General features: G+C 38.4%; 1 protein-coding gene and 1 non-coding gene across 3 annotated transcripts in view; one reads left to right on the plus strand and one right to left on the minus strand.

Moving 5' to 3' along the window:
• The window catches only part of PTN (pleiotrophin), a 98,659-nt gene that overhangs the window by 23,427 nt on the left and 49,197 nt on the right, over positions 1 to 26,035 (minus strand). The window lies entirely within an intron of this gene.
• Positions 23,067 to 23,139, plus strand: TRNAK-CUU. Its single transcript has one exon. It is a non-coding gene; the product is annotated as a tRNA-Lys (tRNA).

Below are 26,035 nucleotides of genomic sequence, written 5' to 3' on the forward strand. Positions count from 1 at the left end.
ACTGATGCTTAAGTCCTAACTAGCTACTCACCATCTCCATCACTTTCTAAAATCTAATACCGGATGCTTTGTTAATCCTCCTAATGCTAAATTTTTGTAACTGTACCTCACTGATGGTCACACAGAAACGTTCCTGTTGATTCTGAGACTTTTCCCGTGCCTTTCCTTGGCATGAATGATATGAGGAGCCAGTCTAGACTTCCTGGCCGGCAAGACTTCTTAGAGTTGACCACCCTGGTGCCTCTATACTGCTATACATTCTCATATATTTGAACATCACGTAAAATTATTAGGGGTGAAGTGAATCAAAGTGGAGGTCTTCTGTTGTTTTCTCCAAAGGCTGTCTGAAAACCTACTCTCAGTGACTAACCGCTTTAGAGGCAGAGAATTTTCATTTGAGTTTTCTTTTTTTTAAGGATTTATTTATTTGAGAGACTGAGAGTCTGCATACAAGCGTGCAAGTGGGGGGAGGGGCAGAGGAAGAGAATCTTCAAGCAGACTCCCTGCTGAGCGCAGAGCCCAATGCGGGGCTCAATCTCAGGACCCATGAGATCATGACCTGAGCCAAAACCAAGAGTCAGATGCTCAACTGGCTGAGCCTTCCAGGCGCCCTCATTTGAGTTTTCTTAAAGGGTAAATTAACTTTTAGATTCAAAACTTTTAATGTATTTCTTTCCAACTTAGAATTTGCCTTTGCATTTAACAATTACCTATGAACACCTGAAGCATTTACATTGTGATTTAGAGTCCTTTGAGAATTCAGAAGTTCCCACTGAGAAAGCACAGCTCATGAGTGAACGTTCTGACCACACAATGGGCTGATCCTTGTAATGCCCTTGGAGACCCTCTGAAGAACCTTGGCCATCTAGGCGGGCACAGTTCTTAATGGAAAGGTGCTGTCACTGGCTACTTTTAACCTCAGCATTTCTAGTTTTACACTGCTAAGTTCTTACTTTTATATTTATTTTCAAAAAGCTTCTCTTACTCAAGTTAAATTCACTTATAATTTCAAGGAAAAAAAAAAACCTCACCCAGACCAGAATGTCCTAAGGATACACTTGTTTTGAGTCATGGGATTATCTTACCCATAGTGGGAGCTGACAGGAAGAAAGGAGAGAGAGGAAGTGGATGAAAGTTGGAGAGTTAGAATAGAAACGTGCCCTCTCTGCTTCTGATATTAATTCAGAACAATTCAGAGCCTGAAGAAGTGGATGAACGGTGCATTTCAGTTGTAGATGCACTAAGGAAAAATGCACCCTAGTCCCCGTGCACAGAAAGTCGCCTGTGTACCATGTGCCATCATCAATGGGGCTGAGTTGGAGTATATCTTTGTCCTTCTCACCTCCTTCTCCCGTTCCTCCCGCTTTGCTTGCTATCCTGCTTGAGCCTCTATTTTGATAGCTTCGATTTTTCTGGCTGGTGAAAATGAACAAAGATTATTTAAGAGTAAGGGGTTTTAGGAAAGGGAGGATTAAAATTATCCCCAAATTCAAGTGTTCCCCAACAATGCCCAATTAGCACGCTGATGCCTCTGTTGCTGTAGTAAATACTTGAGTAATTAGTACTTGTGTAGCTAACAGTTCCCCTGCTTGTGGTATTTGCATAGCTGATTGTTTATTTGTCCTCAGCATCAAGTAAAGGCAGAAGTTCTCTCTGTAAATAGTTTAACCCTGTCCGCTCTCCAGGGGCGTGCTAGATGAACAGAGGCAAGGACCTTGATCATGGCTAATTTTTTGCACTGAAGGAAATAAAACAGGGGAAGAAGACGACTTGCGAAATCGGCTGTTCTTCTGAATCATTTCCTTATCTTCACCTCCTCTTACTGCCATTCTTCGTTTTGCTTGCCCTGACAGATTGAATTTCATCGGGTTGAATGGTCAACTGGAAAACTGCCATAGATGGATCGTGGTGTCTGGAAATTCCTGTTGAGTTCATCTCAATCACTAATAAGTCTAAAGCTCAGAGATTAAAGGAAATTAAAGTTAAAGAAACTAACTCAATGGAAAAGCATTAGTTTACTAAATCCTCGTCCCTTCCCTGGAGAAAAAGGTGAGGAGAAGGAAAAAGAGAGCTCCCCTTCCTTTGGCATTTTAATAGGATCTAGAATTTTAAAAGGCAATCAGCCTCTGGGTAAACACAAGACAAGGATGCTGGAATCGAATTGGCCCCTTAGTGATCTGTTCGGAAGGACAAACGTGGGACCCTGAGACAGAAGCCTTGGCTCAAACTTCAGCTCCACCACCTAATTTGGGGGATGTCCTCAGGCAAATCACAACCATTGGCACTTCTGTTTTGATATCTGCAAAGTGGGAGTGATTATAACAACTACTTGAGAGGCTTGCTGTGAAAATGAAGATGTAGACATACAGCCAATCCAGAATATGAAGAAATGTATTATTAGATGCTGAATAAAGTTAATTCACCCTTACACTCATCTTACTTACTACCAGGAAATACTTCTCTTCAGTTTTTTAAATTGAGGTATAGTGACATATAGCATTATATGAGTTTTAGGTGTCCAGCATACCGATTCAATATTTGTATTACAAAACGATAATATTGCTTTTTACTGAGAAATAACAGGCATCATGCTTTGAACTATCTAATATTATTCAAAAGCAAAACACAAAACAATGAAACAGAAAAAGAGAGAGAGGGATGATTTGATTGTCAACTAAAGACTTGTTCAGCATTATCAGGGCATAAATTCATTCTGCCCTTTGACTTCTTAGGTTAAAATAAACTCAAGGCCCTTTAACCCCAGTATTTTTCTGAAGTTCATGGAAGTCAAGAGGTTCCATGTTGAGAATTAGGGAACATGTCAGCGCAATTAAATTTGTATGAAATGGGGGGAAACAAATCTCACTTTGCAACGTACTTTATGCCCTCTGGTTGGAAAAACCATTCCAATCCCCTCTTCCTGTTTTAAATACCTAGGCCAGGGCCCCAGCCCATAGTAGCTGCTCAGTAAACCTTTTGCTAGTGAAAAATATCACCAAAACATGATATCAAACAGAGGAATTAATATGCATGCTCAACTGATTTCTCCATCCTTTGTCTAAGCCAGGGGATATGAAATTTACTGAAGAAGTTGGGCTTGAGACCACAGCCAGAATCTAAAGCAGAGTCATAGGTAATCAGTGTATACATAGTTACATACTCAGAGTCATCAGTGAGTGATGTGTAATGTTTCTGTACCATGTATTACACATCACTAGGCCTTTCTAGGCTTTTTGTGATCTATTTGCCCAAACTCCTGGGAAATAGTTTTTTACCTTTTTTATTGTAAAATAAAACACGAGGTATAGAAAACCACACAAAGCAAACATATAACTTAGTGAATTATAAGATAAATTAATTTTCCACTCATATCCAAAGGCTTTACCATGTTCCCCACCCCCATTATTGCTCTGTACCTCCAATACTAATAGGCAGTAATTACTTCTTTGCACTTCTTGAGGCTTTGATTCGAGTGAGCTTCCTTAGACACATCTAATTTTAAAAACTGATGTCTTTTAAATTGCTTTTATTACATAGGATTATCCTCCAGCCCCTTTTGTTCCCTTTTCTTGCTTTTCACTTTTTACAAGAACCAGGACATTTAATCAGCAGTATCCCACATTCTGGATTTTGATGATTGCAATTTCACGGTGAATTTCAACATTCCTTTGTTCAGCTGCAAATTGGCAGCTGGATGCAGAGGCTTAATCGGACTCAGGTGTTACCCGTTTGGCGAGACTGTAAGTGGCACTTCGCTGTTTCACCAGGAGCTGCATAATATTTGTGTTTGGCTCTTTTGTGATGGTAACAGCAATGGGTACTACTCAGTGATTACTGGTGGACTAGTATGGACTGAATATTCGCATCCCCCCAAAACTCGTATGTTGAAGCTCCTCATCCGCATGGTACTAGGGAGGTGGGGCCTTTGGGAGGGAATAAGGATCCAATGAGGTCATGAGGGTAGAATGGGATCTGTGCCTTATAAGAGTCCTGGGAGAGTTTTCTTCCTGTCTCTACTCTCTGTGTGAGGTTACAATGAAAAGCTGGCAGTCTGTGACCCAGAACCCAGTGATCCTGGCACCCTGATCTTGGACTTGCAGCCTCCAGAGCTGTGAGAAATAATAATAAATAAAAAATCTATCCTGAGTGTTGCTTTAAACCTTGTCCTTAGGTTGTAGTTTTGTTATCTGTAAAGCTGCCCCGTCTGTATTTATGTGAGGGTTCAGGAAGATTCCAAAAATATCCTGATACCTCCTTCCTCCCCACATTAGCACATTATTTCATTAAACATTTTTGGGACACCTACCTTATGCCAGCCATTGAGCTATATTCTCAGGATACAACAATGACCAGTGATAAGTTTTTGGTTGTTCTCATGAAGCTTGCACTCCAATAAAGTTTATACTGTCAAAGAGCCAATTATGGTTCACTATATTCTGATAAGAACTACAAAATGTCATGAAGTATAAGGGAAGGACAACTATTCTGCATTTCTCTTTCTTAAAGGTAAACCAAAGACAGGGATTCAGTTAAGGCCAAAGATTTAATTTCCTTTAGGTTCCCCATAAAGCAAACAAAACCACTGATGGTCAGAAATTCTGTTACAGGGGTGCCGGTGGCTCAGTTGTTAAGCGTCTGCCTTCGGCTCAGGTCATGATCCCAGGGTCCTGGGATGGAGCCCCACATCGGGCTCCCCGCTCAGCGGGAAGCCTGCTTGTGTTCCCTCTCTCTCTGTGTCTCTTTCTGTCAAATAAATAAAATATTAAAAAAAAAAATTTCTGTTACAGAGCATTAACTGTTAATCATGTTCTAGATGATTGCAGTCATAGAATTAAATGTCTATGTTCTTTTATCAGAAGTGACTTTAATTTAGAATGAGGGAGATTGGTCAGCTCGTATTAGTCAGGAAGATATTCGTTTAGTTAACAAGCATGTATTGTATTATGTGCAAGGACCTGTTTTAAGTACTTTATAAATGTTATGTTAATATTAACTAATACTTGAAGTATCACAAATGGTGTATCCATTTACTCAATTATTCAAAAATCCTGTGTATGTAAGAGTTGCATCCTTCATAGCATAGGTTGGTCTAGGCAGTGGTGACAAGGAGTTGAGGAACATGGACCAGAGTATTGACCCCGTGGTGCTTACACTTAGTGGGCAAAGTCAGAAGATAACACATAAGCAAATAGGCAAGTAAATAAGGTAATTTCTGACTGTGGTAAATTTTATGACTAAAATAAAAAGGTGACGTGATAAACTGAGTCGAAGAGGACTAGTTAGGTAGAGGGTGGTTATAGATGACTGAGAAAGAGCCAGAAGAATATGGTATCTCTTACTGATAAATACTTTGCATCAAGGCCCCTAGTTATCATTTTCCCTACTCATTACTGTCTTCTGAGATGGAATAGTATTAATAAGCTTTTATAATTCCTCTGGAATTCAATAATTAGCCATCTGATCCTCTTCTCTGATCTTGTTCTCTCCACTCTGCTACAGTTTCTGGGTCCACTTATGGTTTGACCAACAATCAACCATTTCTCACTCCTATTGACTTACTAGTAAGCAGCCCAGTCAAACCTGAAATCTTACCAGCATATAATCTGTATGAATATCTCATTTTTTTAAAAGATTTATTTATTTATTTATTTGAGAGAGAGAGAATGAGAGAGAGTGAGAGAGCACATGAGAGGGGGGAGGGTCAGAGGGAGAAGCAGACCCCCTGCCGAGCAGGGAGCCCGATGCAGGACTCGATCCCAGGACTCCAGGATCATGACCTGAGCCGAAGGCAGTCACCTAACCAACTGAGCCACCCAGGCGCCCCGAATATCTCATATTTCAAAAAATAAAACAAACCAAATCATTGTTTTAAGAAATGTTTACCTTTCCCAAGAAAAATAATGACCACTGTTTATTTAATTTAAACATGATATCCCAGAGTGTTCTTTTCTCCTGTTTTCTGACTTGGTAATACAGCAGGAAACCCATTTTGACTAAAACCACGTAGCCTTCTCACCTATGACCCTTATTAATCTTTACAGGGATGTGGAGGTTTCTTGAAAATGGGTTTCCACTTCAAATTCAACTCTAAATACACAAAAACATTCAGGGATGAGAAAGGGGAAAAAAAATCAATAAACTGAAGCAAGTATTCAATGGAAGTCGATTTGGCTACCCTTCATAATCTGACAGGGATGTGAAGGCATGCTTTTTCAACTACTTTTCGGAGCCACATGAGTTCAAAAGCGACTTGGGTTAGTTGTATTATTCCTTCACTGCTTTCATTTGTCATAATCAAAAGCAACTGGAGAGCGACTTTTAGAGTTTTAGAATATTCTAGTTTCCTCCTAATCTTTTTCGTATCTGTCTGCTGCAATCTGATACAGAGGCCTAAGTAAGGGTTTTGTAGTAAGCCAGCCCTCAGTTAGGATCCCAGCTCTGGCTAGGTAATGAAGCCCTACATTTAATTTCTCTGGAACTTACTATCTTTAGCTGGACTCATGGCTATAAAGCCTGTCTCACCATGTTTTGAGGTGAGAGAGGACGCATGAAAAGTTAGCACCACACTACCTGGCACATGGCAGACCCACAGAGCCTTCTGTCAGTAGACTTTCTTAACTTCTGTTGCAGCCCCCTTGCCCCTTCATCCTTAACGGTATTAGGACAACAAACTGGCATTTGGGGTGGGGTTTCCTAGAATAGAAGGTAAACCACTGAATTTCCACTGGGCAAAAATGGCAATCCAATTCTCCTCCTCACAGCTGACTGTACTATCTTGTGATTTACCTTCTAGCACGAAGTGGCCTTTCTTGCTTCCTTCTGATCTATACTCCCGTGAAGCCAAGGTGTAGACGGAATATCTAGAACATTTACAAATCTTTCTTTCTCACAGGAATTCCTTTCACTTATGCTCTCCCTCCTGCACCCAATCCATGTGTCTTTAGCCAGAAAGAAGGACTTCTAATTCTCTAAACTCAAAAACACTGTTTCAGTCAACTGATCCTTTGCTCCTGCCATCCCACACAACTAGTTCTTTCCCACATCTCTCTACCTAGCAAACTCTTATCACCTCCCAAGGTTTGCCATAAGAGATTTCACCCTCAACGAAGCCTTTGTCAAGGCAACATTGTCCTCTTTATCTTGGGAGCTCACTGTGCCATGTCCAATCCTTAGGCTCTGCTCACTTGCAAACCCTGAATGTAAAAGTGGCATATTACTGACTCTATAAACCGAAGCATATAAAACTGAAAAATATGAGCCCACTACACCATTATATTTAGTAACCATCACTTGGCAAGGCCCCTTTGACTTTTCTTTTGTTACCATTACTAGCAATTGACTCTCTCTTACAATTATTCCTTTCTTAAAAAACAAAACAAAAAGATACATTCTAATTGTAATGCACAAAGCACGTAGAGAATTAAAAAAACTGTAGTCACTGAGCAGTCAATGGATTTTCCTCAGGTTCCTGGCTAGCTAGTTGACTCACTCCCACACACCAGCCAGGAAGTAAATGCTCATCTTTGGAAAACTGCCAATGATACAAGCCATGACCCTTTTGAGGTCCTATTAGAATGACTGACAGAATATCCTCTAATGCTGAAGTTCTATCAAAAGTCTTAACATCAGGGGTGCCTAGGCGGCTCAGTCAGTTCAAGCGTCCGATTCTTGATCTCAGGGCAGTGAGTTCGAGCCAAGCATTGGGCTCCACGCTGGGTGTGGAGCCTCCTTAAAAAAAAAAAAAAAAAAAGCCTTAACATCTAGTATAACTTTCAGTGTGCGCATGTGTGATTGAGACTATGTTTGTGTATTTGTGTATATAATTGTGTGTGTACACAAACTGTATGCATTTTCCTCCAGGAATCCATAAACCTTTTAAGGGACAGGACACTATCTTTTCCTTACGTTCATTTATAAAGTTTAGAAGAGTGTTTGACATAGAGATGTCACTGATATATTTGTTAAATGAATGAAGAGAATCACATAAATAAGAAAAAAATAGCCCGGTGTCCAGTAGGATAACTCACGCCACTTCCTAAAATGGCACCAATTTCACACATGGATGGTTCCCTCACCTGGCTTTACATTTTCCTTGGCACAAATCCATGTTGGCTGTATTACGTCTTTATTTGTGTTTGCTAATTGTCTTCTCTCCCAAGACAGCAGACCTCTGGAGAAGAGCAGTAGGTTCTGGCCACTGAGATCATACTAAGGCTGGGCTGGGGAAACACCCAGAAATGTAAAGACATCCTAGGAGATGTGCTGCGCACCGGGTGTTATCTAGGTGCAATAGTAACAAAAACACATTTGAATTCATGTGTTCCTTAAACAGCTCAAGACCCTTGATTTTGGAGTTTATTATTCTTTAGTTAAGTCAGCTTTCTCCACCTTGCTTGTGAAATGCAGAGTATTCATTAGAGGTAGTTGACTTCTAAAGTTACAAAGGGTCAGCTAGACAGATACACCGTTGTAAATTTATCTTTCCACATTATTGCTGTACTTAATAATGGTGATTTCTTCTGTCTCCTACATTTGAGAGAGATTTGTTTCTATGGGGGGAATTTGGTGGTTTTGGGGTTTTTTTTAAAGATTTTATTTATTCATTTGAGAGAGAAAGAGAGAGCACGAGCAGGGAGCAGGAAGGAGGGGAGAGGCAGGCTCCCCACAGAGCAGGGAGCCCAACATGGGGCCAATCCCAGGACCCTGGGATCAGGACCTTAGCTGTTGGCAGAAGCTTAAGCGACTGAGCCACCCAGGCACCCTGGGAATTTAGTGTTTTAATTTTATTTTTCCTTATTTATATGTTCCCTTTATTTTCAGTAACTTTTCTTCAAGACTAAAATCATCATACTGATTTATTCTCGAATGGTTTGATCATTCCTAAAGTCTCACATAAATAGGCATTATGTTTATAATGAAAGCTGTTACTAAATCAGCCCTTCATTTTGGCCTTGTTAAGCTGTCTTATTTAAATACTAAGCCTTGAAAAGAATGCATCCCAAGCACATACATGCATAACTTCAGATGTACTCTGCTCACAGCAGAGAACTAAATTCAACAGCGTTCCACCTTTGATTTTAACTAAGTGCATATCAATTAGATTGATAAAGTAGGGCATTCATTTAATTTTGCATAACTCAATGCAAATACAGGGAACTTTCAGGCCAAAATATTTTTATGGCATGGTGGCACCTGCTGAAGAAGTGTGATATTTTAGGACATTTTTGTTAGATATCTATTTGCCAATTTCTTAGAGCACCTGCTAAGGGCCGGGTCTGTGCTAGGCATGGGAATATGAGAAATGAACACGATACAGCCCTTCCTCAAAAGAATTCTAACTGGGAGAAAAGAGAGATAAGTACGATGATTCACTGTGGTAAATAATATGGAAAAATTATACACACAGTGCTATCTGAGCGCATAGGCCCAAGTAATAATTTTGCTTAGCAAGACTGAATGAGGTAGAGGGTTGGAGCATTTTTGTCTGTTTTTTGAAAAAAAAAAAAAAAAGTAGTTGAAGTCTTCTAAGAAAGGAGGCAAAAAGGGAACTTCAGGCAGAAGAAACCACATAAGCAAATGTGTGAAGATGTTTGTAATATCTACAGGGGTGAAAAGTGATTAGAATATAGAGTATACGGTAGCAGGTAGCAATGGATGGACCTCAAGAGGAGGAAGAGGAAATGAGTACATTGTGGGAGCTGTGAGAGAGGAACATAGAGTCACTCAGTAGTCTGGAAAAGAGAAGCAAGGGAAGATCACAGAGTGAGGAAAGGCTGCTTGTTGTACAAACATGGCTGAAACTGTAGGTCACTGCCAAGGGGTCAACCACCACACTCAACAGTCCATCCAGATACTCTTTATGTGATTACTCTTTGGGCTGTGTTTTGTTGTTGTTGTTTATCAATTTCCAGATGTTTTAGGGACTTCATTTTGGGAGGTTTATTACAAAGGTACTATAATTGGGAGTCAAGAATAAGATCTAAGACTCAACCCCCCCCCCCGCACACCCCTTCTGATTTTCTTTAGGAAAAAGAATCACTGGGCTAAAGCAGTGATTTTTTTTTTTTTACAGCACTGGGGTTTCCACAGAGAGGCATCAAAGGCTGGTGCAAGGTGTTAAGTGCATCCTGAGCAGGTCAGCTGAAGCTTCCCATGTCCCTCACATTTATCTCCGCTTTGGCTAGAGCAGCTCTTCTTTCACAACTTTCCTCATTGGTTTCCTTGTAAGTTTCATTAGTCAAAAATGAAAAATGAATTTAATCATCACCTGTCTAGCCAATCTCATGTCTATACTGGAGGGGATATGCCAATAATACAAAACTATTTGTTTAAAAAGCAGAACTGAACAGATGTCTCAAGTATGGTGATGGAAATATTAAATATATTTTGAGTATGCAAAATACCTTGCTTGTGGTATTAAGAGGAATTTATGTAATTCCTGTATGTAAAAATAGAAATTTTACAAGTGTATGTTTCAACTATTCCATACTTTACAAGAATTTGACAGGATTTTATCCTCTTATCAAAGATCAAACACATAGTCTAACAAGTATGATCATAATTATGAGGATGATATAACAGGAAAGTCATATGGCAATAAAAATTTTGTTTTAATACTATGGAAAGAGAAGAGGCTTTGGAGTCAGCAAGATTTCCTCCACATTGACTCCATTTTTTATTATATCAGTGATCTGGACAAAGTAGTCAATCTTTTACACTCAATATCCTCCTTTATGGAAACTTACTATGTAGGCTTACAATCTGTTTGAAGATTACAATGAGATAACAGATATAATATGACAGGCACCTTAGGTTCTCCATCCGTGGTAGCTCCGGTGGTTCTTAGAGGAAGATAGTGGAAGAGAGTGTATCTTTATGAAAGGATACCAGGGACAACTTAAAAAACAGGGTGGCAATATGATCTTTTAAGATGGTTTGGATTCCAATAAGTAAATCTGGAACAAAAGCATTCCAGTGAGAGAAATAAAATTAGCTAAAGTTTTAGGTGGGAAATCAAGAGACCAATTTAAGTAAATAGTTCAATTTACAAGCTATAGTTTACTGTAGTTTTGTAGTAAAAAAGAAGAAAGTGTAGTGTAGCTAAGCTGGAGTCACAGCAGGCAGAGATTTGAAATCCTAATTATTATCAGTAAATATTTAGTGACCACCTGTTACATGCAAGATAATAGGCTATGTTATAAGGGAGACACAGATGTGAATTATACCTGATCTCATGAACCCTACAAGATTATTAACTCATTATAGAGACCAAGGCAATAAAAGTATATACCATATTTTGTGTGAGATACAAAAATGCTATAACTAAAAGCAAATGTGTTTATGATAGAAGAAGAATGTCTAATGTTCTCCCAAAATCTCTTCTGAATAGTTGAAAGGACACTTCTCAATTTGGGGCTGTAAAAATCAAAAGAAAGTCATCTGTATTGATGAACTGAGTTAATTTCTCAATAGTATTAACAAGTCATAAACAAATGCCCCATGTGGCCTGAAAACATACTCATTCAGCCTAGCTCAGCAAAGCAACCACATGTTCTTGACCTTGATCTGAGCAGTGGTTTCATGGACACACACATATGCAGAGATTTATTGCAACTTTCATGTTACTTAAAAAAAAAAAAAGAGTATAAAGTCTCCTTAGGTTAAATAAAAAAGCAATATCCACAAAGCAATCAAAGACAGTTCATTCCAACCTTACACAACTCTCCCAGAGAATAAGAAGAATAAAGAATATTCATTAACTGATATTATGTGGCCATATAACCTTCATGTCAAGACCAGACCAGGAAAATGAGGAAGTAAAAGAGCAGGCCCTTCTTATGAACAGAAATGAAAAAATTCCTAAACAATGTACCACCAAAATCAACCAGGAATTATGCTGGGTTTGTTCCCAAAAATGCAAGGTGGGTTTAACAGTCAAAAATCAAGCATCAGCCACATAACAGAGATAGAAGAAAAAAAAAAGTATAAATTTCAGTTTCAAGTAAAAAGGTATTTCCATCAAGATCACTACCATGTTTTCATACTCTTCTCAACAGGTCAGTACAGCTTAATTAACTACTGAGTTCAGATGGGATCTCTAAGAGCTGGTGGCTTTATTTGTCCACATGAAGTGACTCAATTAAAAACATAACCAGGGGCGCCTGGGTGGCTCAGTTGGCTAAGCGACTGCCTTCGGCTCAGGTCATGATCCTGGAGTTCCGGAATCAAGTCCCGCATCGGGCTCCCTGCTCGGCAGGGAGTCTGCTTCTCCCTCTGACCTTCCTCCCTCTCATGCTCTCTGTCTCTCATTCTCTCTCTCTCAAATAAATAAATAAATAAATAATAAAAATAAAAAAAACATAACCAACAAAATAGCATGCAGATTTTCATGTTCACTAATATACCACTAAGCAAATGAAGATTATCCAACAATATTGTGTATTTTGGGGAGGTAAAGAATAAATATCGTATGGCTGTGTGAGACAGAGAATTCTCAGGGCAGCATTGAGCACCAACTCAGAGAAGAAGCTCTTCTACATTTGCCAAAAGTCAAACACCTAATGAAAGTGCCCACCTGGGAAGTGAGACTTGAAGAGGGACCTAAATTTGTTGATGGGTCTGTCACAAACTATTAAATCCGTACTCAAAGACTATTAAATCCATACCAGAAAAGGAACTGATTATTACTTTTGATTGCAAAGAATTTACAGAAAATCTTTATCCAGTAAATCTTAATTGTACCTCAAAGGCTGTACCGGGTTTCTCAACTCAAGAACCTAGAATTACCCAAGAGCCTGCAAGGAGCAGGATTCTATTCACAATTCAGTGGAATTACCCCAAAAAGCTACCAGGACTAACAAGCGAGTTCAGTAATGTTGCAGGATACCAGATCAATATACAAATACCAATTATATAACTATATATTTGCAAAATATGTATCTACCAAAGGATGTTTATCTAGACTATATAAAAAAAATTACAACTCAGTAACAATAAGAAAATCCAATAAAAATATGGGCAAAAGAATTGAACACTTTTCAAAGAAGATATACAAATGGCAAATAACCACATGAAAGATGTTCGATGTTATTGGGAAAACCTCAATGTGATACCCCTATATACTCCCTCAAGTGACTTGAAGACTGACCATAGCAAGTGTTGGAAAAATGTTGAGTAACTTTAACTCTCTTAATCTTCTGATTACAAGCATATTGGAAGTCATTTTGGCAGTTTCTTAAGAATTCAAACATACCTACCATACAAACCAATGACTCTACTAATTGGTCATTCTCCCAAGAGACATGAAAACTTAGGGCTCCACAAAGACTTATACACAAATATTCATAGAAGCTTACTTATTTCTAATAGCCAAACTGGAAACACCCCAAATGTCCATCAACAAGTAAACTGGTAAATAAACTGTGGCATACCCATATGTTATCCTACTAAGCATAAACAAAGAAAAAATAATTGAGACATGCAACATGTATGAATTTCAAAATTGTGCTGAGTAAAGGAAGTTATTCAAAAAAATAATATGTACTGTACAATTCCATTTTCATAAAATTCTAGAAAATTCAAATTTATATAGTGACAAAAAACAGATCATTACTTAGATATGGAATCTGGGGGCATTGGGAAGACCATGAGAGAAAGATTACAAAGAGGCATCAGGAAATTTTTGGAAGTGATGGACATATTAATTATCTTGATTGTGTTGATAATTTTGCAAGTATATACATAAATCAGAAGTCATCAAATGAATACTTTAAATGTGCAGTTTGTGGTATATCAGTTAAATTCAATAAAGCTTTAAAACTGCACATGCCAAAGAATTATGAAATGGGGCATAATTAAGAGAAACTGCAGTCAACAGAAATAGATTCCAAAGGGTGCATGGGGGGGCTCGGTTAAGCAGCCGACTCTTGATTTCGACTCATGTCATTCTCTTGGGGTCATGAGATTGGGCCCCACATTAGGCTCTGTGCTCACTGGGGAGTTTGCTTGGGATTCTTTCCCTCTCCATCTGCCCCTCCCCCTGCTCACACTCTTTCTTTCTCTCTCAAATAAATCTTTTTTTTTTTTTTTTTAAAGATTTATTTGTGAGAGAGAGAATGAGAGAGAGCATGAGAGGGAGGAGGGTCAGAAGGAGAATCAGACTCCCTGTTGAGCAGGGAGCCCAATGCGGGACTCGATCCCGGGACTCCAGGACCATGACCCGAGCCGAAGGCAGTCGCTTAACCAACTGAGCCACCCGGGCGCCCCTCAAATAAGTAAATCTTAAAAAAAAAAGATTCCAAGATGACATAATGTTGGAATTAACTGAGAAGAGCACTGTAGATATAAATACTGTCAATGGTTCCATGAAAAGATAGAAACACCACAATAATAAATGAGGAATCTTAGCAGAAAAATGAAAACTGTAAAAAAGGATCAAATGGACATTACAGAACTGAAAAAATACATATGCAATGTTTCCTGGATGGGTTAATGAAAGATTAGATACAGCAGAAGAGAGATTCACTGAACTTGAAAATAGATCAATAGAAATGATCTGAACTCAAAACTTGAGGTATATAAAAAAAAAAAAATTAGTGCTTCAGTGTCCCGGGAGGCAGCATTAAACAGTCTACCAGGGAAGGAGCCCCAGAAGTAGGGAAGAGAAAGAATGTGGCACCACAAGTATTTGAAGAAATAATCACTGAAAACTTCTATAGTTTGATTAAAACATCAACCCATGGAACTAAGAAGCTCAGCAAACCCCAAGCATGACAAAAATAAATATACCTCACATAGGCACTTCATATTCAATCTATTGAAAACAAAATTTAAAGAGATGAACAGAACAAAAAACCTTCCAAGCAACTACGGAGGGAGGTACATGATGCCAACTAAAACAACAAGGATGACATTTTCTGATTTAAACACAGGAAGCAAAAGACAGTGGAAGAACATCTGACAGAAGAAAAAAAAAATCACAAACTGTAATTATATTTCAAAACTGAGGGCAAATAAATACATTCTCAGGAAAAAAGCTGAAAGAATTAGATGCTGGCAAGTTTTCTTTATAATGAATTCTAAATGCAGTTGTTCAAATTGAAGGGAATAGTCTATGTATGTATGTATTATAGATGTTAAAATGTATGTAATAATTATAGCCATATATATTTTATATATATAACATGTTATAAATATCATATATTGTAAATAAATTGTTGTAGAGTTTACAGCACATGTGGAAGTAAAATATATGACAACAATTAAATAAAAATGAAGGAAATGCAATTATACTGTTTTAAGGACTTTTGCATTTTACATAAAGTGATATAATGTTCATTTTAAATAGAAAGTTATGTGTCAAAGATACATATTTTGATTAACCCAAAATAATCAGGAAAGGAGAAACAAAGGAAAAAAGAACAGATGGGATAAAAAGAAATAGCAAGATAGTATATTTAAACCCACACAAATAATTGCATTAAATACAAATACACTAAATATATTGACCCAAACACAGATTGTCAAACTAGATAAACAAGCAATACTGAACTGTATGCTATCTACAAGAGACACATTTTAAATATATATATTTTTTAAAAGGTTGAAAGTAAAAAGATAGGAAAAGATATTCTACCAAATTAGTAATCATAAAAAGGCTGGTGTCTATAGTCGTATTAGTCAATATAGACTTGAAGAAAGAGACAAGAGGGACATTTTGTAATTAGAAAATATATATTCATCTATAAGACATACTACCAAATGGATTTGTACCTAACAAAATTTCAAAAAACATGAATTACTCAATCACTCAGAACTATAGAAGGAAATAGATCCAGAATCATAATCTGAGGTTTTAAAAATCTGATTAATTAAAATAATTAGGAAAAAAATTCAGTATAAATGAATTTTACTTGATACCAAAACCTGACAAGGATATTAAGGAAACTGCAGACCAATATTCCTAATGAACATAAACATAAAAATATTTTTTAAATACTAGTAAACCAAATCCATACATCAAATATTTAAAGAGCCAATAAATCATCACCAGTGGTGTTTATTCCAGGATACAAGGTTGTTTTAACAATCAAATGCTCATGTATTTCACTGCATTAACAGGAGACCAGAATAATGGAGAAAAATCATAGGATCATTTCAATAGATGCCATAAAAGAACTGAATCAAATCCAACACTATTTCTATGTGTAAAATTACGATGCACTAAAGTTTAAAAACTGCTGTAATCATCTTTTTTAATGGGCATAAAACAGTTACCTAAGTATGTTCAGAGATTTTAAGAAAAACTTCCAAAGAAGACTAATTTTCAGTTTCGTCCCAAATAACAGATGAGGTGAGGGAAGGAAGAACACTCAGGCACAGGCCAGCAGATCTGAGTAAGTGTGATATATTCCAGGAATCAACTATTAGTTAAAGACTGCTAGAGCATCAGAGAGAAAAGCTCGGAAATAGAAAAGGAACTGAGAGAAGCCACGTTTCTGGGTGTTTCTTCCTTGTGTATAAGGGGCCCGTGAGGACGGCAGTGATGTTTTACCTCAGGACATGTGGAACTCCAAGGAACCCTCGATCGGCTGTGGTTTCTGAGAGGGCACCCTGCGAGCAGTCAGCACAGTGACTGGAGGACACAGGACTGGAGTCAGGGAGGCTGAGAGAAGGCCGTCTGACCCAGTCCAGGTGAGGCATGACAAAGACTTAACACTGTGACACTGGAAAAGGAGTGAAGGGAGAAAGAAAAGGTACCGAAGAGCTAATACTGATTGCATTTATCAAATTAACTGAATCTCCTATGGATGAAGAAATCTCGGCCATCTCCCCAATTCTGATCTTAATCCAGAGACAGGTGCCAACGCAGAGAATAGACCCCTTCCTGAGGAATACGGACTATGACCTATTCTAAGGACAGTAATCTAAGCCTCTGAGATGGATTAAATGTGACTGAATTCTCAGCAAATACAATTTAGTTTCTTTTCCTATCTTGACTTTTCAGATCAGTCATTAAGGCTTAAAGACGTTAAGTGACTAAGGTTAAGAAGAGATAGGAAAGACCTGTTTGGACATGTTGAGTTTGAAGTGCCGGGAGGACATCTGAATTGAAATCGATAGGGGTAACTGATCGGGAAGAGAGCTCTGGTCTGATCAAAATGAAAGTGGAATCAACACAGGCTACTTGAATGAGTGGGAAGCCTTGGGGCCGCACAAAGAGACCAGAGAAGAAGAAGACACAGAGTAAGAACTGAAGAGGTACGCAAAACGTGAAAACAATTCTAGATTTTATGTAAGTCAGGATAGCAGCAGAAAGGTAAGAGTAACAGGAGTAAGCAAAGGGAGTCGAATCACGGAAACCAAGCAAAGAGGAAGTTTTCAAGAAGTAAAAAATGATGAGCAAAGTCAAAGTCTACAGAGAGGTGGAATTAGCAATAAGAGGTCACTAGCAAAGTCAGAGAGATACATTTCTGTAGAACTGTGAAGTTAAAAAAGCAAATAGCTAACTCAGAAACAATCACTAAGATAACATTAGTTGAGAGACCGTTTCTGGGCCAGTGAATATCCTGTGTGACTTTGCCAAGTTATTATGTTAGAAGAGCCTAATAAATATTCAATGCGACATCATGAAAGGCTTTGAGAACCGATACAATATAATGGAAAAGGCTGTCCAAGAGTCAAGGGACCAAATGCCTGCTAAAGGAGCTGGTGTGACTCAAAAGGATGGCGAAGACAATGACTCCCGTTAGAAACAGAATCCGATGAGACCCTGTCAGGTAAATTTGATTAGAGAGAGGACGCTTTTACTCATAAAAGAATAAGAGAAATAAGAGACCATCCCACTGCTTTTGGTTGTGATGCGAGGAGTCCTAGCACTGGATACTCTGTGTTTTTATAAAGCTCTAAAGATGACATCCATACCCCGCTTCTGAAACCGTTACTGCACAAAGTGCTGCTGTAGGGCCACGTGGCATCCACCTCACCTGAGAACATGTTAGAAATGCAGATTCTCAAGCCCCGCCCCAGAACTTCTGACCTAGAATCGACATTTTAACAAGGTCACGGTCCCCAGGTGAACTCCTACATAGATGGAAGTTTAATAGACACTTCTTCTGAACCATAATTTCTTCTGAAATAAAAAACTGAATATTGGGGTGCCTGGGTGGCTCAGTCGGTTAAGCGACTGCCTTTGGCTCAGGTCATGATCGTGGGATCCTGGGATGGAGCCCCATGTCCCCAGCTCCCTGCTCAGTGGGGAGCCTGCTTCTCTTTCTCCTCCCCGCTCGTACTCTCTCTTGCTATCTCTGTTGCTATCTCTGTCTCTCAAATAAATAAAATCTTTTTAAAAAAATTGAGTATTTGCTCTCCTTCCTTCCTTCCTTCCTCCAGCCTCTTCAAGTTTAAAGTAGGTTTTAAAGATACATACATTCTAGAAAGATTAAAAAATAAAAATAAAGAAAAAGGCTGAGGGAAAACAAATGTAGGGAAAGATTAACAGCCACCATGGATTAAAGACTTTGCCCTGTGCTAAGAGCTTTATCTGACTTTTATCCACACAACTTTAGAAGGCAGTCGATATTATTCCAATTATACAGGTGAGAAAATTTAAGTGAGAAAGTTGAGATAACTTGTCCTAGATCATGAAGTCTGAGAAACGGGGTCAGAACCTAGACCAGTTAAAACCAAATTAGTCACGTGCTCTTACCCACAAAGTGAAAATACAAAACGCCTGTTACATACTCTTTATGTGCATGCTAATGATCTACCCTGTATTTGGCTCTACACTTTCTAGAAGCTGATGTGATGGCAGCACATAGGAAGAACATGCACAGAGTTTGTATTTAATTCTTTATCAAAATGTAATATGTGCAGGGGCGCCTGGGTGGCTCAGTCGTTAAGCATCTGCCTTCGGCTCAGGTCATGATCCCAGGGTCCTGGGATCGAGCCCCCCATCGGGCTCCCTGCTCGGCGGGAAGCCTGCTTCTCCCTCTCCTGCTCCCCCTGCTCGTGTTCCCTCTCTGTCTCTGTCAAATAAATAAATAAAATATTAAAAAAAAAATTAAAAACAAATGTAATATGTGAAGACAATTATCACTTTTTTAGAGGAGCTATACGTCTTTGTAATAAACTGAAATGCCTACTGATTTTAGGTCCTGTTCTTAGCTAATATGTATATAAAGTATATCCAGAGAAATGTTTAGATTACAGGAAAATCTTGTACAAACTTTAAATGGATGACTGATAATTTATTATTCTGAACTTGACAATGAGGTGGGAGGCAAGTTGTGGTACAGAAGTAGAACACAGGGTCGGGAATGAATTCCTGGCATCCACTATATTCAGAGAGTCTAGAACCAGAGGCTTTTTGGAGGGTCTTCAAAAATGTTTGAAATTTGGAGGGAAAAAAAAAAGGGTCTCTCTAAAACAAGAAAATAGCAAATAACAAAAATTGAAATTAGTGTTTAATAATGGCCACAAAATAAAGCATGATGTCAACTTCATAAAGTATAATATTTAGCAATAAAAAAATGCACTATGCTTGAAAACCATCTTGAGATTAGATTTTCTAATTCTGCAGGAATTCTTGGATACACTTGGTCTAGAAATGAATTACTTGCAAGTAAATAATTTTCTAAAGCAAAATTACAATTAATTTTGCCCCCTCCCCAAAATGTGTGTATATATGGAGACAGATATATATCTGATATATACATATCTGAGAGGGCATTAGAAGTCCCTGCCCTTGACATAGGTACCAAAGTGAGCCCTGTGCTAGGCTAGGATGGAACCGGAAATATCGAAGAGCATGAGGGCTATCCAGCTTCCCTCCAACCCCATGACTCAAGTAAAATCCCTTCCTCCACAGTTCCCACACTACCAGGAAGTGTTCAGATGGGTACTAAGACACCGCAAGGTAAAGACGTGATGTGTATTTTCTTGGGTTAGCTTGCAAGAGCTGGGTTATTAATGTCTGGTTCCATACCAGGAACAAAGTCCTAGGATAATCAAAGAATTGCCCAGGAAGCCATTTGGATTGAAGTTAGCCTTTCCTTCAAGAACGGAAGAGCTGAAACTTGGCCGCTTTGATTTGCATGCCTTTCAGCTACTAGTTCCAGCCAATTCAGTTCATACAACTCCAGCTTTCATTTGGGGCTGAGTTCATTGACTAAAAAAATAAAGAAGAACGGGGGGAAAAAAACCTCACAAGAAAAGAAATCAAGGAAAGGCTTAATTGATTATGCAGAGTGTTGCTTTGGGAAAGGGGAAAATCTTATTAGAAGGCTGGCAAACTCACTTCATTAGGGACCTAGTGACATCTTCTAAAACCAGAACATTACATCAGGTTAGTTTAAAACATCAAATGACCTTGTCGTTTGGTCGGGATACCCCAACCCCATTCATTCTGTCTGGTTCATTCCTCGCATTTTTTAACCATACTTTTATTGATGGCGAAAAGGTTGCAACCAAACAAGCTGAATGAAATGGGACTTATTAGAAATTAGAAACACTAAAATCAGGGATTGTGATTCTGCTCGCTCACTTTGTCCTCTAAAAGCCCACTTTCTTTTTCTACTTTTTTTTTTAATTTTATTTATTTATTCATGAGAGACAGAGAGAGAGAGAGAGAGAGAGAGAGAGAGAAGCAGAGGGAGAAGCAGGCTCCCAAGGAGCAGGGAGCCCGATGAGGGACTCGATCCCAGGACCCTGAGATCATGACCTGAGCCGAAGGCAGACCCTTAACCATCTGAGCCACCCAGGCGCCCTTTCTTTTTCTACTTAACATGATCATTTGCCCCTCTTTCCACCATCCTTCTCTCTCATACATAGTCCCACTCATTATCCTTGCACCTGATGATTCTCTGTATGCAATGTCAAAATAAATGCAGACATGAGCATCAGATCTCATAAGGGTGTGTGAGAATCCACTACTTCCTACCCCTTCAGAGATCCCCTGAAGTGTGCCTGCATGGTTTCCACACCAAAAAAGGGGCTTATTTGTTTCCTTCCTTTCTTTGGGAGCATCAAATGCCCCACTCACTGAAACCCCCTGCTTCCTAGAAATAATTAGCCTAAGGGATAAAACTACCATTGCAACTTATAAAAGAGGAATTAAGAGATCAAAATGGTTCAGTCATGCCAAATAAATCTTATTCAGTTATGTGAGAAAGTGGCTAATAATCATGATCTCATGGCCAGTTTCCTTTTTGCTTTAGAAAATTATTTACCTGCAAGTAATCCCTATCTTGGTTTCAGGCAACATTTGACACATAACTGAGAACATAATTCTGAGTAAGACAATGAAATTCGAATTAGACAGTAATGTTTTAAGGTGGGTACACTTAAAATTTAGGTAACTACCACTCTGGAAAAGTCAACTGGAGAGATACCTACAAGAAAGTCACAGATTCTCTCTTTAACCTTGTTCTGTAAAACACTGTATGAATAAGCGAAATAAAAGTTAAATGTGCACGCTACTTCAAATCTGAGCAAATATGAAATTATTTTGATGACAAAATCAAAATGACATGCTCAATGGACTACTGTATCAACTTGAAATAAATTAATTAAAATAGAACAGTGAAGACCGTCAAGTCCTGCATTTAAATGTATTTAAATCAATAACTGAAGCAATCAAAGATAACTTGCTTCACAGTGGTTCACAGGATACCAGGAGGGTTTTACTGCACCACAAAACTTATACAGATGGTAAGTATGAGTGGGAAAAGGAAGCTAATGAGCAAATCAGTACATTCCACTTTTGAGAGGCCCCAATTGTTAAAAAGTTCTTCCTTATATGGAGCTGGAATCTATTCACTGTCAATTTCATTTAATTTTTCTCAGAGAGCAATGAGGTTGAGTTCCTGGTAACTCAGATATAGACACCAGGATATAAAATTAACTCTGATTATGTCTAAATGTGACTCTGACAGCAGGGAACAACACTCAAATGGATTAGAGATTATTACCTTGCAGTTGCAAATTTGAACTAGATTTTGAGTAGTTGCTAACCTAGATCATATTTATTTCCTTAAAAACCATACAATAACATCTTATTTTATTGGCATATAAATCCAGCAACTTCATGTTTCTAAAACACTGGGTCCTATATGTCTTTCTACCCCCACACTTACTAAAGTACCTAAGTACTTGGCAAATATTTACTGAATGAATGAATAAAATTTAAAAGACTGACCAGCCAAACCTAATGAAATGATATAATGTGGTGGATTCCCTTAGGGAATTAATCACTGTATGTTGAATTATACTTGTAATTCTGCAGGCTTGGCTAATTGGTTTTCAGGCCTATAGTAAATTGGAAGGAAAAAAAATAAAGGCCGTCATCAAGAATGCTGGTATCAGCATAAAAATAAAGGAAAATAGGGAAATTTTTAAAAAATTCATATGCACATATGGGTCATTTAGAGTAGAGTCAAATAACCCCCAACAACTCAGTTTTCCCCGATTAGAGCGCCCATAGACGTCAGAGTACTGGTAGATGTACGAAAGCACCAAGGTACACTTAGGTTTATAAGGCGTTATGTGATCAGCAACATAGGAAAGTATGCACAAAGTAGCTTTACAAGACTACACCCACAAAGTTAATTAGTTGAAAAAATTATTAGTACACAAAGGCATAAACCTTCAGCTCTCTAAAAATACTCCAGACTCCACTCTTTGTGGTGACTTGCTTCATCTGAGCTCCTGAGAGCGTCAGTTTCATGACACGTCCAGAAAACCTCCTTAGCAACTTCCGTTCTTATCTTCTGGCAATTCCTGCTTTCCCCTCAATTACCCTAACAGCTCAGAGTGGTAGAATGAGGACATTATATCCAGTTTATGGATATGCAAGCCAAATTAACACAAAAGAAAGTCAATCAGGAGAAAGTGAGGCTGGTCTCCTCCTCAAAGGTCAAGATTTTTGTTTTTCACTTAATCATTCATGTAGACAGAAAACATTTATGATGTGGATGTGTACTAAACTCTAGACACCAGGCTGGGTGATGCACGTGTAGAGCTAAAGCAACTCTCTTGGGAAAACAAACACATAAATAATTGGAGGATGTGCCCGGCTAGCTCAGTCAGTAGAGCATGAGACTCTTAATCTCAGGGTCGTGGGTTCGAGCCCCACGTTGGGCACAGGTCCTTTTGAAAAGGAAAAAAAAAATAATAGTAATTGGAGGAAGAGTCGAGAATGAGTTAAAAATCAGAAGGCCTGATAGGTTTAAAACACCATATACAGTACTAGATGTTTTTCTTTAAAGCACTTTTCCATTTGAAGCTCTAATTAGACTAAATAACCATTAACTACTTTTCAACCCCCAAAATGATGTGATTCTATCTTGTTCAATTTCACAAAATCACTGTGAAATAACCAATGTCAAGCATTGTTAATCTGCAGTTAATAGACTATGAAATTGAAGATTCTATAGATTGCATAACTTACCCCAAACCACACACCTAGTTAACAGTGAAGCCAGATAAGAAGCTAACTTGATTTGGATCCTAATTAATTATCCTATTATGTAATAAGTGTCATTCATGTTTTATGATAGGAAATCATTAGCTGTCCCATTCCATAGACTGAAATCTCACCCTGCTGTTATATTTATGATAAAGCACATCAAATAAATGAGGCTTGTTCCCCAAATGGTGGATGATTTGCTGTTTCGCTAGCAAAGTTTTTCTTTTTCTCCTCTTGGCATTCCACATGGACAATTTGTGTACGAATCCACTGTTATCTCTGCTTATAGTGCTTCTTTTAAATAGCTACTGCTTCCAGAGTGCTTGTAAAAAGCTTATGAATTGCCAAGCTTCATTACTGTGTATATGTAAAGCTTGTCAGCTATTTTGGGGATGACACAGAGTTCTTTTCTACTTAGGGTCCTTCAGGATGTGATCTAAGTACAAATAAAATGTGCATTTTTTTTCCCAGAGAAATTTAGAAAGAGGAGTGACCTTAAATTGATCCTTCAGCTACTCAATCATCAATGAGAATTTATTTAGTGCTGATATATACAAGACCCTGTGGACATAAAAATAAATACGCGACCTTCATCCTTAAAGAACTTAAGCTAAAATTTGAAGATTTTCATGAAAATTTAAGCGTAGCTCCTTTGCTCGATATGACAAGGTGTCCCACAGAATTAAAAGCTTATGCTATGTGTGCTTGTCAAAATGTTTATAGCACAGTCCACTGGTAAGCCAGGGAGATTAGAGGACTTCTTTTCTTTAATGAAAATTTTCCAAGTTATAAATGGTGGGTATGGTAATTAATATCAGCTGTGGACTTCCCCCCCAGAAGACCAACCAAAAAGATCTATTGACTAAGCAAAGCTAGCTTCACTAAATCTACAAGAGTAAGGAAGAATGTAACCTTGACTGTGTCTCAGTGTCTCAGGAAGAGTGGGTTCAGGAGGCTATTTGTGGGGCTTTGAGGTCCGATCTCAAGTGGTTGAAGTTCAATCTTTCAAGGCAAGGAATTGACCAGGAATGAGAGACTCTCAATAAGTAAACTGTTGTTTAATAAGGAAACTGTTTACCCAGGTAAGCAATCTATTGTTCTAGTAGAACAATTTGCTCAGATGAGTAAACCGTGTGTTTGGATATATTAGCTCTCAGGAATCTGATGAAGCAACAAAGTTATGACTTGGTTTTATAGCCCTATCTTGCTGGCCAATATTTCCTAGGATGATGGGAGCTCTGTGTAGGTCTAGTTTTTGCCTCACTTCCCATTTTACTTACATGTAAAATACGATTTATGATTATTGTTTATACTTTAAAGGATATTCAATCACATTCTAGGGGCTTCCAATGAAAATAGCACATGCATTTATTATCAAATATATTTAATGTTTATTGAAAGCCAATTTTTTTTTCAGTTTTTAATTTAGTGTTCTGTATATATTCATTTGCATAGAGGTGGAAAGAAACATTTCTTTGGGGAAAACAAAATCTTCATTCGGAGTTTGCCAAGTTTGGACCTACTGTTCAAGAAAGCTAAAAATATAAATTATATATTCATTAAAAGTGGTATTAGTATGGGATATCACTTTCAGTAAAAGCACTAAAAAGGCAGAATCAGCCCTTTGGCTGGATGGTGGATTTAATTTTAAAAGTCCAAGAGAAAAAAATAACCTAAATCTGCATTTTCTCTGTTTTCCTCCCCACTGAGGCAATCCTGAGATTGTTACTCATTTTGCACTTAAATGCAGGTGCCCTACCAAAGCTTGTTACACACGCATTCTTACTTCACAGTCAGAACGCCCTTGTCAAACAGGTAGCATTCACTATTTTACAGGTAGAAAAACAACAGAATCAAATAGATGACATATGTTGCCCAACTCATAGAGGTGTTGGTATATTTGAACTTCGTATATCTGATTTTTTCCTTTTTTTTTTTTTTTTAAGAGAGGGAGAGGGGTGGGGGGAGGGGCAGAGAGAATCTGAAGCATGTTCCACGCCCAACGCAGAGCCCAACACGGGGCTCCATCTCATGACCCTGAGATCATGACCTGAGCTGAAACCACCAGTTGGATGCTTAATCAACTGAGCCACACAGGTGCCCCTGTATATCTGATTTCTAAGCCTGTTCTCTTGGGCCTGCTAAGAGGAGGTTATCATCATGAAGTTAGAACCTCAGTAATGAAATACCATCTCCCAGTTCTCTAGAACGCAGACCTATTAATGACTTTTGCACTGGGGTGGGGGTGGAGTCTCTTTATTCAGAGAATAAGAGCAGTCCTTTGAATCACTGGGAGAGAACCCTGGATTCGGGGGGTGTGGTAGGCAGAATACTAAGATGTCCCCAGATTCCCAGCCCCTGGGTACACATACCTTCTCCTAGTTACTCAAGCAAACACTCATGTAAGTGTTGCTGCAGGGGGATCTCACAGATGCAGTCAGGTCCCAAAACAATTGACCTTAATATAAGGAGACGATCTGGGTGGGCCTGACCTAATCCTATGAGGCCACTAAATTAGGGTCATGCGGTCAGAGACAAGGGAAGTGTGAGAAGTATTTGGCACAAGGGACA

The sequence above is a fragment of the Mirounga leonina genome, unplaced genomic scaffold (assembly GCF_011800145.1).
Source record: "Mirounga leonina isolate KUSES-001 unplaced genomic scaffold, KU_Mleo_1.0 Mir_174, whole genome shotgun sequence".
Lineage (NCBI taxonomy): Eukaryota > Metazoa > Chordata > Mammalia > Carnivora > Phocidae > Mirounga > Mirounga leonina.